This window comes from Lissotriton helveticus, chromosome 8 (assembly GCF_964261635.1).
Source record: "Lissotriton helveticus chromosome 8, aLisHel1.1, whole genome shotgun sequence".
Lineage (NCBI taxonomy): Eukaryota > Metazoa > Chordata > Amphibia > Caudata > Salamandridae > Lissotriton > Lissotriton helveticus.
This window is the reverse complement of record NC_136069.1, coordinates 1,338,570,374-1,338,586,175: the sequence shown is the minus strand read 5'-3', so window position 1 is coordinate 1,338,586,175 and position 15,802 is coordinate 1,338,570,374. Positions and strand designations below refer to the sequence as shown.

General features: G+C 48.1%; 1 protein-coding gene across 2 annotated transcripts in view; it reads right to left on the bottom strand.

Moving 5' to 3' along the window:
• The window catches only part of SLC19A2 (solute carrier family 19 member 2), a 74,983-nt gene that overhangs the window by 56,974 nt on the left and 2,207 nt on the right, over positions 1–15,802 (bottom strand). The window lies entirely within an intron of this gene.

Sequence of the window (15,802 nt, the reverse complement as noted above, 5' to 3'; positions counted from 1 at the left end):
CTACCTGTAAGTATTTTTTTGATCAGCCATCCAGTAGGCCTCTGCTAGGTTTGCGGATTGACTGGATTTTGGATGACAGGGGCTGGGGAAGAGCCGTGGCTCCAGATAGTCTTGGTGGGTCAGGAAAGGGCTGAATAGACATGGGCTGCATTGAGAGTATGGGGGAGGAGATTTCCTTTCACCTGAATGGCCTGGTCTGCCTCTGACAATGCCGTCTCCACCTCCTGCAGGAAGCTACACCAGAGAGGGCAGAACTGGTTCTGGCTGGCCACAGACACTCTCTGCCTGAGAGGACAAAGGATTTTGGGCTATAAAAAGTTGGGAACAAACCCCTGAATTTCAGAACTTTTCTGGACCAAGAAGAAGAGCTGGAGAAGCTGTGAGGAGGAACTACCACTTTTCTGAGTGCTTTGCTGTGCTCAGCAGAAATAGGCTCCATTTTACCGCGTGCACACTAACCCCAGCCATACTTCTAATTCTCACTTAGTGCACACAAGGCTAAGCCTACACCACGAGGATGAGTGCAAATGCAACTGATTTTCGTCCCTCGGTCTCCATTGTATGGGCAGGGTCAACCACCAGTGCTAAAGCAAAACTGCAGATAACATCTTCGCTTTCAAGAACAGAGGAGATGCAGCAAAGGAGAGTGTGTGAGTGGGGTGTGTGTTGGGGGGGGAGGGGTAGGGGGTTATACACTAGACAAGCACTGGCATAGCCAATAAGTCGGATTTAGGAGTCCTAACCGAAATTGAAAAACGTCTGCTGCAACGATAAAACACAAAACAATGCTTTTTGTCTACAATGCATCTCTGAGCTAACGACTGTAATGTGTGAAGATTTAGTGTACTTTTGAGATGAAAAGAGCCCTTCATGCATTGCAAGGCAAGCACTCTAAATGAGCCAGAAAAAAACAGCCAACAGCATGCGGAGAGAGAGAAAAGCACTCCTACGGGGAATTTCAGAGCCCAATCCGTGTATATTTCAAAGAATATATAAAAATAGGTCACAGACAGCTGCACAATCAAGCCAGATGTATAAACACTTGATATGTTTGCAGATAAAAGAACAGATGACATGTTGTTCAATTACACACACCTGTGCCCTTTGGTAACACGGGAGACGCCGCTGCAGTTGAGAGTTCCTGCCGCTGCCTGGGGGAACTCTGCCGACCTGCTGAACCTTCTCCTGGGCTGTGCTCGTCCTCGAGCAGGGAGAGAGCCTTACCTGCCATCCTTAGTCCCCCCAGTCGCCACAACTTGGAAACACCTGCGGCCACAGAGCGGGGGGACTACACCTCCCATAAGGCATATCGGGAGCTGACCGGCCGCACACACCCACCTACGCGCCAGGAGGCGCACAAAAGACCAGCGCTCTCGCAACGGAGCGGGAGACGCTGCTTCAATTACACACACCTGTGCCTTTGGTAACACGGGAGACGCCGCTGCAGTTGAGAGTTCCTGCCGCTGCCTGGGGGAACTCTGCCGACCTGCTGAACCTTCTCCTGGGCTGTGCTCTTCCTCGAGCAGGGAGAGAGCCTTACCTGCCATCCTTAGTCCCCCCCGCCGCCGCAACTTGGAAACACCTGTGGCCGCAGAGCGGGGGGGGACTACACCTCCCATAAGGCATAGCGGGAGCTGACCGGCCGCACACGCCCACCTACGCGCCAGGAGGCGCACAACAGACCAGCACTCTCTACGCGTCGCGGGACGCGTGCGGGCAGCGCCGGGCTAAGCCCGGGCAAAGGACGGGCCGTCTGTGGCCGTCCGTGGCAGATCGTGGCTGGGCTGGGCCCTGTCCCTTGGTTCCAGTATACAAACGCAGGATTGACTTGGATGTACGCTGGGCACTTAAGGTACATTTGTTTGTTGTGCATTATCCTGTGAAATATGGGCAAGAACACTCCTATGACTACGCGTTCCACCTCAAGACGGAAACAATTTACCACCACCCCTTTGCCAACCCTAACAGCAATAGACAGGATGTTACAGAAGACTATAGGGGTAGTCGTCACTGCTATTGAGAGAACTGAAAGACGGCTCTCGCTGCCTCCTAATATGTGTTTACCTTCTCTAACTACTAACACCTCTGTAACACTGGCAAATATCTCAGACTCAATGCTCATGGATTCCTTTGCAGCGTTCCCTAGGCCCGCAGGTACCCATTGTACCCCTCAAATACCATGTACATCTTCGCTAACCCCCCCTCGGCTACTAGGTTGTCATCAACACCTTCATTACAACCACCCCTTACATCGGTGGAGTCCTCTATTATAAATTACGATGTTATTAATTTAGAGGGCTCGGGAGCCTCTTTATTGACGAATTCCAACATATTGGTTGAACTGCGCGATGAGAACCCCCCTCAAAGAGAGAGGGGCCAGAAAAGTATTCAGGGAAAAACTAATCCTACTAAAAAGCCAACCAGGGGAGTGGGTAAAGATAGACTTAAACAGCAAAAATTAGCCTTTGCCGCTCAGGGACAACATGGGGAAGTGAGCAAGTGTTATCCAACTATGTCTAAGATTAATAGTGGCACTGATAGTGCCATGGTTGATCCGGAAACTCAACCACCTAACCCCGTAGGTTTTATGATTTATTTCGAGCAGATGCTGAGATCCTTAATCTTACCACTGCTGGAAAGAACAAAAACTCTTACAAATAAAATAGAGTCCCTAGAAAAATTGGTTCTGGGCAATTTGGACATGCTGAAACAGCTCAATATGAGGGATTTGGACGGGGACGTAGCAGCCTCTGCTGAAAACCCTACCATAGCTAGCACTGTCCCTAAACCTCCCCAAAAAACATCTAACACAGCAAAAGAAGGGGGAAAGCGTCCAAGAGAGCAACTTCTAGCCCTAGATAATAGAGCGCAGGCATCTAATAAAGTCCCCAATAAAACGGTGGAAAGGGAGGTTCTAACAGATAAAACAGGGTTAAACCCTGCAAGAGGCTCACCAAAAAAAGAGTATGGACATCCTGAGGGTTAGACATCCACGCATAGACTTACCACCTGAGTCAATGCTTTACACTGTGGTACTGACGGGCGTCCCGGAACTACAGAATAATATAGAGGAATCCTTTGCAATTTTAAAAAATACGGTGGTACACTGGCTAAATACACACAGACCGCTTCCAGGACATCTACGAGCAAAAATCATAAATGTTCGTAGAGTGGCCTGGATTGGACATACATATAACGATCCACCTGGGGACCGTATAATTATAAATTTCAGAGATAGACGTATTGTCAGACACATCTGTGGGTGGAATCCACTCGGAGGGATTGCTGGGATTCAAACCCGGGATCGGTCTTACTTTTACCCATCAATGAACTGTAGGGTATTTAGATCAAACCCCTATCGGCAAGTAGATTGGGATAGACAGGCCACCACGTTTAATGTCCCAACATTTAATCAGTTTGATGTTTTACAAGGGATGGAGGACATTGACTGACTCCCTGATATTATAACCACTCAAAAATCTGGACCATCCATAAACCCAATCAATATAGGTCCTGTTTCTGACATGAGTGAATTAATTGCGATAGAGAGTAAGGATAAAGAAGGATCCACAGATCCCATAAGAAAAGAGCATCCCCCTAGTATGTCTAGTTTATCTAGAAAAAGATCTCGAGAGATTATATTGGAACCTGCGGACACCCCGGGTACGTTAGCCAGTTTAAAGTAGAAGGACACATTGGCACTGGTGAGCTGGAATATAGCTGGTCTAAGGTCTAAGCTGGGAAACGAAAACTGGATTAATCTTGTGAATTCTCAGGATGTTATGTGTTTACAAGAAACCTGGTCTATAGAACCAGATCATGTTAACGGCTTTAGGACCTATTTTTCCCCAGCAATTCGTTCACCCCATGGAAGGGCAAAAGGGGGATTATGCACATATGTATCAAACATGTTGTCATATACTTAAATTGATGTTGTTTTTAATGATGTTTTATCATATTCTCCATATTTCCAATGATCCTGAATTTTCCTTGGTTTTAGTAAATTTTTATAATAATGTCCAGTTGGAGGAAATGGATAACACTTTTAAACGATTAGGAAGGCATATAAAAGCCATGTTGACCCGTAGTTCTAGAGATGTCGGTATAGTTTGGGCAGGAGATTTTAACTGCTCCCTATGTGCAAGAGCAGAAAAAGGCACCTGTGGTGTTGTGCTTGACAAAGATACTTTTTTGTCCCACTTTGAACATTCCAAGTGTGGAGATCATATACATTAAATCATGTTCGGATCCGATATGGGGTTTGTAAATAGATTGGTCACCCCAGAATGTCCATTTGTCCCCACTTTTTGTGGTAGAGGGGCTACAACAATGATTGATTATATAATCATGACTGTGAGACATGGAGGAATGATACAGTCTTGTAGTACTCTTGATAATTCATTGAGCGACCATTATCCTCTTAGAATTGTACTGCAAAGTACTTATAGTACTTTATGTCTGTTAGGTACTCCTGACGTACAATTGGATAACATCACCTTGTCCAGGAAAAATGGCTATTCCTTAAAATGGTCAAACATAGTCCCTGAGGACTTTCTCAAAAAACTAGTGAAGAGCACGTGGCCACAGTTTGAGGCATGTACTGATGTAAATATTGAGGATGGCGCTGTTGTAAATAATTTCTTATTAATCGTCACACAAATTAAAAAACTTCTCTGGGTTGAAACTAAAGGCCCCATAAAACCCCGAGTAAGCTGGTTCAATGGAGTGTGTACGAAAGCATATTCAAATCTAAAACATGCATTACACGAGCCAGACAAAGATAGGACGTTAATTAAGGAATGCAGATATATTTATAAACAGGCGCTAAGAAAGAGGAAAGATACTATAAAACATGCAACTTGGGATGCTCTGTGTGCGACCTCGTTAAGTCGAGACTCAGCAGCATTCTGGATAGTTGTAAACTCCCCCTTCTCTAATTATAATAGTACTCCCACAATAGAGGTAGCAATATCCGCACCGGAGTGGGTGAAGCATTTCGGAGATTTATATTCTGCTGAATGCTCGCTAGGAGATCGTTCACTTTCTGTAACCCCTAATATTGAAGAACCTAACTTAAACAATACCCAGGCACATGATGATTTCTCTATAGAAGAAGTCAGCGCTAGTATCAAGGCAAGTTCGGGGGCAAAGCACCAGGCCCTGTCGGGGTCCCGGTAGATCTAAATAAAAATGATATTGATTTATGGGCCACGATCCTGGCTAGAGTTTTTAATTTTACTTTTCAGTATGGTCCCCTGCAATTGTGGCGTGAGTCACTGATAGTTCCAATATTTAAAAAAGGGACAGACTTAGCTGTCAATGTTATCGTCCTATTTCACTTCTTGACAGCACCATCACTTTGGAAGGGTCATTTTAAACAGGCTTCAAATATGGGCGGATGAAAACAATATAATCAGTGATTTACAATACGGGTTCCGTAAAGGGCTTAGTACAATTGACCAGTGTTGGAACTTACACATTTTAATAGAGAAATATATAAAGGCCAAAGAGGGTCGAATATTTTTTACTTTTATAGATTTAACATCTGCTTTCGACGGTGTCTCTTACAATAAACTTTGGATGGTTCTGAGCAATATGGGGGTAAACATATCAGTTATAAACTTCCTAAGGGAATTGTATCAGGACGCATCTGCGAGAATTAGATTTGGAAAAAACTGTGAATGCACTGATTCTTTTGGTATAGGCAGGGGCGTACGACAAGGCTGCGTGCTAGCCCTACTCCTCTTCACACTCTATATAAATGACGTGGAGAAAACTCTTTTAAAGGAATGTAGGGATTTGCCTATGGTAGGAGATAGACCAGTGCCCGCATTATTGTACGCCGATGATGCTGTCCTGATGGCTCGAACCCCATTGGCCATGCAAGCCCTGGTTACCTCCTCTGCAGATTTTATGAATGGATTAAACTTAAAGATAAATTGCTCAAAAACTTTTACTATGATTTGCGGTGGTGGCACAAATAAAAAGAGGAAAGCAGTTTTTATTGGTACAACCCCAGTTGATTTTACTCCAACTTTCTCCTACTTAGGAGTTTTGTTTGATCACACTGGCAACTGGAACATTACAATTAAGACAAGAAAACTGCTGTATTGTAAAGCAATAATGGCGTTAAAAAAAACTTTAGCCATAAAATTGGAAGGAAGCCTATAGGGGAAATGCTAACTGTATATAAGGCCACTTGTTTAGCAATAGTGATCTATGGCGCGGGCTTGTGGAGGCATGCCAATGTGACATGTCTACAGGTGGGAGAAAATCTTTTTATGAAGTACCTTCTGGGTGTCACGAGAAGTGTATCCACGTACTCTTGCCACACAGAACTTGGGGAACCATATCTAGTAGATATTTTAAGAACTGCCCCAATACTGTTATGGCATAGAGTTTGGACAACTGACGAATGTGGTCTAAATCGTATGATTTTGAAAAATGTGTTAGGCCTAGAAGAGAAGAATAAAATTTGTTGGTTGACATACGTGAAGAAATTTTTCGAGGATCTGAGAACCACATATTATTTTAATGACCCAACCTCTTTAAGTAATATCTCAAGGAAAGCTCTGAAAGAAAAGTGTATGGGATACTTACATGAACGCAGAGCGCAAACAGAAATGAAAAAGAAAAACTGTATTGGCACATGCACAAACTGTTATTTCTAATAAAATGCAGCCATACGTCAAACTTCAGATGAGCGATTACGAGAGGTTTTTATTAACTCGTTTTAGGTTTAATTTATTGTTTCGGTTATTTAGTTTCCCAGACACGAATGATAGGTCAAAACACCTGATCTCATGTCCCTGTGACAACCTGTCAGAGCAATCAGACATGCACATTCTTTTCTTTTGTAAATTTTATATTAAGCCTTGAAGAAAATTGGTCATCCCCCTATTGAAGATTATGGATGTAAATCGCTGTCGCCCTGCCTTTCTAGCTGTACAGAAACTGGACAATATTTTAACTGTTTTATTTATTTCCTCGTTTTTTTTAAATTTTAAATTACGAAAAACGATGATATTCTGAATTACAATGTATTGTTCGTGAAATTATGCTGAATTGTTCCTGGAATTATGTAGAAATATTTTTGGTATTATGACAGTGTTTATGTATTTACAATGGTGTTTATAATGAATTTACTAATTGAATGTGATTTTATATGTACTTTTATGGTTATCCTGCTTTAATAACCGAATAAAGAATTTGAATGAATGAATGGCATGTTGTTACGTCTAACCGCTTGCGGTTTTAGCAGACAAAGAAAAGTATAGGATTTGACAAGATGTCACAACTTGGTCAAGTTGAAAAGCTGGGATTAGACTGGAACCAAGATTCCTGGAACCAGGGGGGGGCGTGGCCAACAGCATGGCCGACTAGACGCGCTTTGCCGGAGCTCCGGCCGGGCCGCGTAGAAATCCGACATCCCATATCCCCCGCGATCCACTAACGGCACCAAACGGAAGGAACAGCAATCTGGCACCTGAAAGAAGTGCCACAGTAGCGGTGGCGTGCTGATTCTACCAGGGAACCGTGCGGGACTACTGCCCCAGCGAACCCTCAGCGGCCAAGATGGCGACCGCGGCGCTCTGCTGATCGCCGCGATCCTGGAGATCCGCCTGTGACCCTGCGGTGCCGAGCCCAGCTGACGGGGGCTCCGCGACCCGACTGGCCGCCGAGAGGAACCGGACTATCGCTGCCAGAGGGACGGAGGTGGGTCGAGGCGATCGCGGACGGCCGGCCGCCTTTACCAAGATGGCGGCCGGCGGTGTCCGGAACAGACAGTGACGGAGGAGCCCCCCCCGTGCCAAGGTGGGACCGGGAGTCCCCGGAGAGGCAGTACGGAGCTGCGGAGGTGAGGCCGGGGCGGAGGAGGCGGGGGCCGAGCCCACAAACCGCGGGAAGCAGGGACAAGCTCGCCTACAGCCCCCGCCTTTACCAACATGGCGGCTGAGCTGAGGAGATACACGGAGGATCGGACACCGGCGAGGGTGGCATAGCAGAGGGCCAAGACCTGCTGGGAGCGCGGAGACCAGGGCCTACACGAGTGTGAGCCTCATTTACCAGCTTGGGGCATAGACTGCCGAGCAGCGTGGGGGCGATCCGGCATTCCATAGCCTCGCCTGCAGAATACTACTACGCCCACCACAGCACATTGCAACACCTGGAGGGGCTCAGGGCGGAGGCGAAAGGGGTGCCTGGGAGGCCGCAAACTGGGCACAGCGGACGGAGGGGCCCAGAGCTGATACCACCGACTGCAGCACACGGCTGGGCTCCTCGGCGCCGCAGACACGGGTGGCTTGCAGAGGGAGTCCCTGGCCTACGGACTGAGCAACCATGGGGAAGGGGAACCCGGTGCCCAAAACCACGAAACAGGGCCCCATGGACAGCTTTGCGGCACCGCGACATGCGGCGGAACAGCAGTCCATGCAGCCCGGCACGGGAAATGACACGGCCATGTTGATGGAGGCCATCCAGGCGTCCAGGACGAACATACAGCCATCACGGACAGCCCTGGAGATAAAAATTGGAGAGGTAGGGTCCGAGGTGACGCTGCTGCGGCAGGATTTCCGAAACCTGACGGAAAGGGTAACGGCGACGGAATCCAGATTGACCGACAATGAGGAATCGATCACAACACTCAAGAAGGACATGGCGGATCTACAGGCCTCGCACCGACAACTGCAGTGGAAGGTGGACGACGCCGAAAATAGGTCAAGGTGCAACAACATTCGCTTTGTAGGCTTTAGAGAAGGAATTGAGGGAAGGAACATGTCCGCCTTCCTCCTCGCCTGGTTGAAAACCACCTTCCCGACAGTGCAGTTCTCCTCGTGCTTCATCATTGAGAGGGCGCACAGGGCCCTTCTGGCCAAACCACCGGAGGGAGCAAGACCGAGACCAGTTATAGCGCGCTTCTTGAACTTTGCTGACAGAGACTTGATCCTACGAGAAGCCAGGAAAATGGGGGAGATCCGCTTGAAGAATGCTACCATTATGATCTTTCCGGACTACAGTCAGGAAGTCTCAAAACAGCGCTGCTCGTTTGACTCGGTAAAGGCAAAGCTGAGGTCCTTGCACATTGCATACATGCTCCTCTTCCCCGCCAAACTCAAGGTAATCTACAAAGACAAATCCATCTTCTTTACACACCCGGAGGACGCGTGGCAATGGCTCGAGGAACGCCCTATCCTGAATAGCAGAGAGGCAGCAGGTCAAGCAGCGCTGGACAGGTCGATACGGGAAAGGCCGCGCTGGGAGGTGCCGAAACCACAGCGGCGGAAAACGCGGAGGTCGCAGCAGAAGACACCGGCAACACCGTACAGGACTCGAGGCGCGGAGGACAGGAGAGGAGGCAGATCGGCATCCCCGGGCAGGGCCTCTGGGGCGGGCTCTAGGTTCAGTTGCCTGAGGAATGGTATCCGTTCGGAAGGAGAAGACATAGAGGAATCGGAGGACCGCACGTCCGGAGAAGAGGAGGAAGAAACAATGGGTGATTCGATACACCCGCTGGTCAAAGAAATTCAGCACTTGGAACAGGACTCCTCAGGGCAGGGGCCGACCATGGACACGCAAGACTCACATTCGTGAACACTGGTGTACGGGGATCGGGGACGATAGCGGCTCGGCGAAACGGAGCACGCAAGTTGACACACCCCCTACTGTTATTTGAGTTTTTAGTACTGGTTACTGTTTAGTGTGGGGAGGGATGTGTGGGAGGGCGACAGGCCTTCTCCCGTGGATAGTTTGGTCCCAGGTTGGGATGCAACTGGAAGGGGAGGGTGGTGGGGGAGTTGGTTCCAATATTACCTCATGTTGGAGTTTCAGAGGGTTGCGGGGGGGAGGGGGGAGTCCGTTGAGAAACAGCAGCGACATGCCATCCCACACTTGATGCCATCCCTACTCAGAGGTCCCCCACGGGGAGGACGCTGTGACGCACAATGGCAGGTACATTAGATACTCCACACGTGGGTGGCGCAGGGGTCACGGTGCTAACATGGAATGTAAACGGCCTGGGGTCAAAAATTAAGAGAAGTTTGGTTAATGCTTACCTCAAACGACTGGCACCTGACATCATCCTCCTCCAGGAAACACACCTTAGAGGAAATCAATGCGCATTTATAGCACGAGGACGATATGCTGTCCTGGCTCATGCAGGATACACAATGGACTCCAGGGGAGTTGCGATTCTCATAAAAAAACGACGCCATTCACGGTTACACGCACTTGGCTGGACCCACAGGGCACATATGCGGGAGTTCAGGGCATGTGGAAGAGACATAGGTACACGATACTGTCAGTTTATGCCCCACCTAAGTTACAGACACGCACACTGAAGGCAGTCACGACCATACTACTGGACACGGCCGACACGACACAAGTAGTGGGGGGGGGACTTTAACGATGTTATGTGCACTTCACAGGATAGATCAGGGTCACCTCACACAGTAGGGTCCACTACAGCCCTAGCGCGGCAAATGAATACCATCGGCCTCACTGATGTTTGGAGATGGCTCCATCCTACGCACGAGGCATATTCGTTTTACTCGGGGGCCCACAAAGTCTTCTCTAGATTAGATTATATCTTCGTATCCAGGCAGGAGGTCTCAGCGGGAGATTTAGCAGAGTACAAAGCGAGAGGGATCTCAGATCACTCCCCGCTATATGTACAGCTGGGGCGAGAGAAAGGAGAGAGACAGGCCGAATGGCGACTAGCGGCATGGGACATCCAAACGCCGGAAATACTCAGGGGTATGCGAGCGGATGTACGGGTCTATATGGCCAAAAATGAGGGATCAGTTGATTCCGGAGTTACCCTTTGGGAAGCAATGAAACCAGTCCTGAGAGACCGCATTCAGAGTAGGCATGGGGACACTAGGCGGAAACGACAGGACAAGATAGCGAGTGAAGAGGTGAACGTCTTGGATTTAGAAGCAGAATACCACCGACAGAAGGGAGAGGCGCTCCTCAGGAAACTGCTAGACACACAGAGACAATACAGGGAACTAGTCACTGACGAGGCACGCACTCAGGCACTGGCAATACTACACCGATTATATGATGTAGGTGACAAGTCCGGCAAACTTTTAGCTTGGTTGAGCAGGAAAGAAAGAGCGGCAAGGTGGGTGGATCAGATCACGTTAGCAGGGAACAGACAGGTGAACACGGATGAGGCCGTAGCGGACGCCTTTGCGACCTATTATGAGGACTTCTATAGGGCCAGGGACCTGGGGGATAGAGAGGACGCCCGACGCTACATGTGGGATATGGAGGTGCCGACTCTGTCCATGGAGGCCAGTGTAGCCCTGGAGGCGGACTTGACACTAGAGGAAATATCGGAAGCCGTAACAGCGCTGAAACCGGGGAAAACTCCGGGGCCCAATGGTTTCCCGGCGGAATTCTTTAAACGGACTGCGGATTTGTTGCAGCGACACATGAAGGCTTTATTCACAGACTCATACCAGGCAGGGAGTCTCCCGCCGGATCTAGCCTTGGCCACTATCGTCCCAATCCACAAAGAAGGAAAGCCCAGGGACGATTGTTCCTCCTACCGCCCAATTTCCCTCCTAAATATAGAGACGAAAATTCTGGCCACTGTCCTAGCTAGGCGTCTAAGACAGGCCATTACAGACCTGGTACATATGGACGGGTCCGGCTTCCTTCCGGACAGGGCGACCAAATTAAACCTACGCCGCACCCATAATTGGCTACAGGAGGTCCGTGAGAGAAGTGAACCCCACTGGTTCCTCTCCCTGGATGCGGAGAAGGCCTTCGACACAGTCCACTGGCCTTTCCTGATGGAGACCCTCCACCGGTTTGGGTTTGGACCCAAGTACTTGAAATGGGTTCAGCTCCTATATTCAGACCCGAGGGCGCGAGTGCGGGTTAATGGAAGGTTGTCCCGTGAATTTCCAATTGGAAGGGGAACACGCCAGGGCTGCCCACTGTCCCCCCTTCGCTTTACCCTTACAATTGAAATCTTAGCGATACGGATTAGGCAGAATCAGGAAATCAGGGGCTTTATGTGGGGAGACTCGGACGCAACACAGGAGAAAATATCCCTGTATGCCGACGACGTACTATTGTTCGTGACGGACCCAGACAAGACAATCCCAGAACTGTTCAGGGAGCTAGGCGACTTTGGGGCGAGGGCGGGCCACACGATAAACTGGCACAAATCGGTCCTCTACGATCCACAAGGCAATGAGCGGAGGGAGTGCCTGCCAGAGCTCCTCATCCACACTAAGGACGGCTTTCAATACCTAGGAATATTTATAACGCTAGATAGGGAACGTTCTTTCACTAACAACTTAGCCCGAATAATGGTAGAAGCAACGACAGAGATGGACAGGTGGAGACAGCTCCCACTCACCTTACTGGGTCGTGCCGCACTGTATAAAATGGTCCTATTACCTAAGTTTCTCTATGCACTTCAGAACGAATATTATCCTCTGCCGGCTAAGACCCTGAACAGAATCCATGCTGACCTGCGTGCCTTCCTGTGGCTGGGGAAGCAGCCAAGAGTGGCTCTTTCCACACTACAGCGACACCAATACAGTGGGGGGATTTCGCTTCCCAACCTAGAGGCGTACTATTGGGCGGAGCACCTCGCCCCGATTAACGAGTGGCTACATGCGGTAGCCAATCACCCTATCTATGCACTAGAGAGGTCTAAATGGTCAAACAAGACTATACTGCACTACCTCTATGGAGAGACGGTGGGACAGCAGTTCCTACCTGCCACCAGGATTACGTTAGCGGCGTGGCATAGAGCGACAAAAAGAATGGGCTGGGACAAGAGGCCCACTCGACAGACGCCACTATGGTGCTGCAAGTGGCTAGGGGATCTTAATAAGCTGAAGGGCTTTAGACGGTAGGACGACATCGGCATTTCCACAGTGGGAGACGTGATAGCAAGGGGGGAATTGAAAACCTTTCAGGCGCTTCAGGATGAATTTGGCCTGCTCAACACCCAGTACTACAAATACGTTCAACTGCAACACGCATGGAGGGCACAAAATACCGCACTTACAGACATCCCAGAATACGCGCCATTAGAGGGTAGATTGCTACAGGAACAGATACAGGGAGGGGCAATATCCCTAAAATATAAAACTCTGACCAACAATATACTAGGGGACCTACAGGTTCTACGAGACACATGGGAGGAAGACGTGGGAGGCATGGAGGATCTGGATTGGGCGCTCGCCCTTATGCACCCTCGCGAGGTGGCGATTAAGTCAAGACTCCGTCTAATACAATTTAAGGTACTCCACAGAGCCTACTTTCACAGGGTGCGACTTTTTAAAATGGGTAGGATAACTGACACAGCATGCCTTAGATGTCATCAGCAAAATGGCGATTTTTTACATACACTCTGGGGCTGCGAAGTCATTCAAGAATACTGGGAAGGTGTGTTCCTGGAATTGGAGGAGGTACTGGGGGTGGACATACCGCGCGACCCTAGATTGGCACTGCTGGGCATTATAACAGAAGTGGACCTAACCCGCCCCTTGGTTATCTTTCTGGTATTGGCTTTAGTGGTGGCGAAAAGGGACATCGCAAGACACTGGGGGGCGTCCGAAAGGCCAGATTTGGAGGAATGGAAGAGAGGGCTGGATCTGTACATGGCGGGGGAGAGAGTGACTTACAAAGCCAGGGGTTGCCCCAAAAAATTTCGGAGAGTATGGGCTAAGTGGAGACAGTACCATGGACTAGACTGAGACATTGCAGACTAGCAACCGGAGGTCAAGGAGACCCCGGGCGAGACAGTGTGCAGGTTTGGGATCCAGGCTCAATATATGTATACTTTAATGCTCAGATCATGTATATGAGATAGACGGGTGCTCCATAGCGGAGGAGGGATGGGACCAGGAGGGGGAGGGAGGTAGTGGGGGGGTTGGTGGGCTGCTGTTTAGGGGACTATTTTGGTTAATTATGTTTTCCTTATGTTGCTAGTTCAAAAGCAAAGTGTTCTAATGATGGGTATGGCATCCAGTAACAAAAGAAAAGTTGCGTGACTGACGGCCAGGGCGGAATGTTGACGCTCTACCGTGTGCTAATTTTTCCATCTGTGATACTTCTGATGCAACAATAAAAAGAAATTTATTAAAAAAAAAAAAAGATTCCTGGAACCAGATTTAGCTGGACTACTCCTATACGTCATTTTAGCCTTGGTGGTCATTATTTTCAGAGTTTGTGTAATAATTCAGGGAGATTTAAAACGACTGCTAAAATCACAGGGGTAATTACCTATAATGGATACTCTTTGGCTTGAAACAGAATTGTACCACATCTTTTTTTGGGTGTTACTGTTACTAAGTAAATCTGGATACTTTTTGCATTAAATCAAAAAAGGTTTGAAATACCAAAAAATCCTAAATGAAGCTCTAACGCAGCGAAGCTTCAAGGCACTGATAGCAGATGTCATCATTACTCAACCAAGTGGTTCTCCGTTATTGTCCTCTGAAAACTGAAGGGCAGAGCTGGCCTCGCTGCTAATAATAACTGTGCTTTTCGGATTACAGAGAGATAGCAGCAATGGGTGTGCAACCCTCTGAACAACGTTAACTAACAAGAAAAGACATTTACTTCCTTCAATGAAAGAACCAACTTTAAACAAATAGTGAGAGACTTCCCAACTAGCAGCGACGCTGAAACCACTGCAGGAGTCACTCGGTCGGCCTCTGCCTCACTAAATTCATAACTTTCAAATGATGGCTGTGCCCCCAGGCCTACCTTACTATTTTTTTTTAACTAATCCATCAAATTAGGAGTTTTATCAGATGGCAAGTGCCAGTTTAAAAAATATCTCACATAATGCATGTGAATTACTCCGTTTGACCTACTGTGACCTGTGAAAAAGACTGAAGAATTGAATTCAAACAAGCTACAGGCACACTTATCAACCCATTGGGCTGTGTAGCAATTATCAATCAATCACATATGTCATGGGAAGAATTCGGAAGGTTTTGTGGAAAGTCTTAAATTATGACCAATGAGGTCTGAAATATTCCAGAACGTTGAAAATCTCACTTTCTTAACTCCCATCTGCTACCACGGCCTAAGCCATGTTAATATTAACATGTATGCAGTCCAGGTTTCATAGTGATTTTCGGTGTCTAAAGTGCGCTATTCTAACCAAAACACCTTTTCTTTCAACTTCCCCTATGAGAGGCTGAATCAGTCTCCTTTGTTTTCTGACCGCAAAACGTGGCACTGGAGCTATCTGTCCACCTGAAGGCCGTGTGTCACACGAGGCGCTATAGAGTCCAGGTACTTCAGCTAGTACAAGACGGGCAAAGTGACATCCGAGTCAGCATCGGCCAACTCCGGTATTCCTCGGGTGACATCGGATGCACACCCTTCAATAAATACATTCCATAACTAGGGCTCCACGCATATACAAATAAAGTGAGATCTTCCCAAATAGCAACACTGCGTTTGCGGTCTAATGCAATCCAAAACAGACTAGTGAAATGCTGCCTGACAAGTTCTGTGGACTAGTAAACACAAACTTTAAGGTTGAACCCTGCGACGCCCTGCTGAGCGTCAAGGTGAATGGGATGTTCAAAAGGCAAACATGAACGAGCACAACGTGACCCGCAGCTCAGGAACAGCTGAAAAACGCTCTCCTTAAACTCAAACTGCCTTTTGATTTAATGTTAATCTGACAGACACCGGGACGCCCAAGTACACGGAACGACAGCCTATTATACTTGAATACTGGTCCAGAGCATATCTACTGCTGCCATTATAAACATATACTCAGCAACAATGGTCCACTGGCAAGCTGTATGAA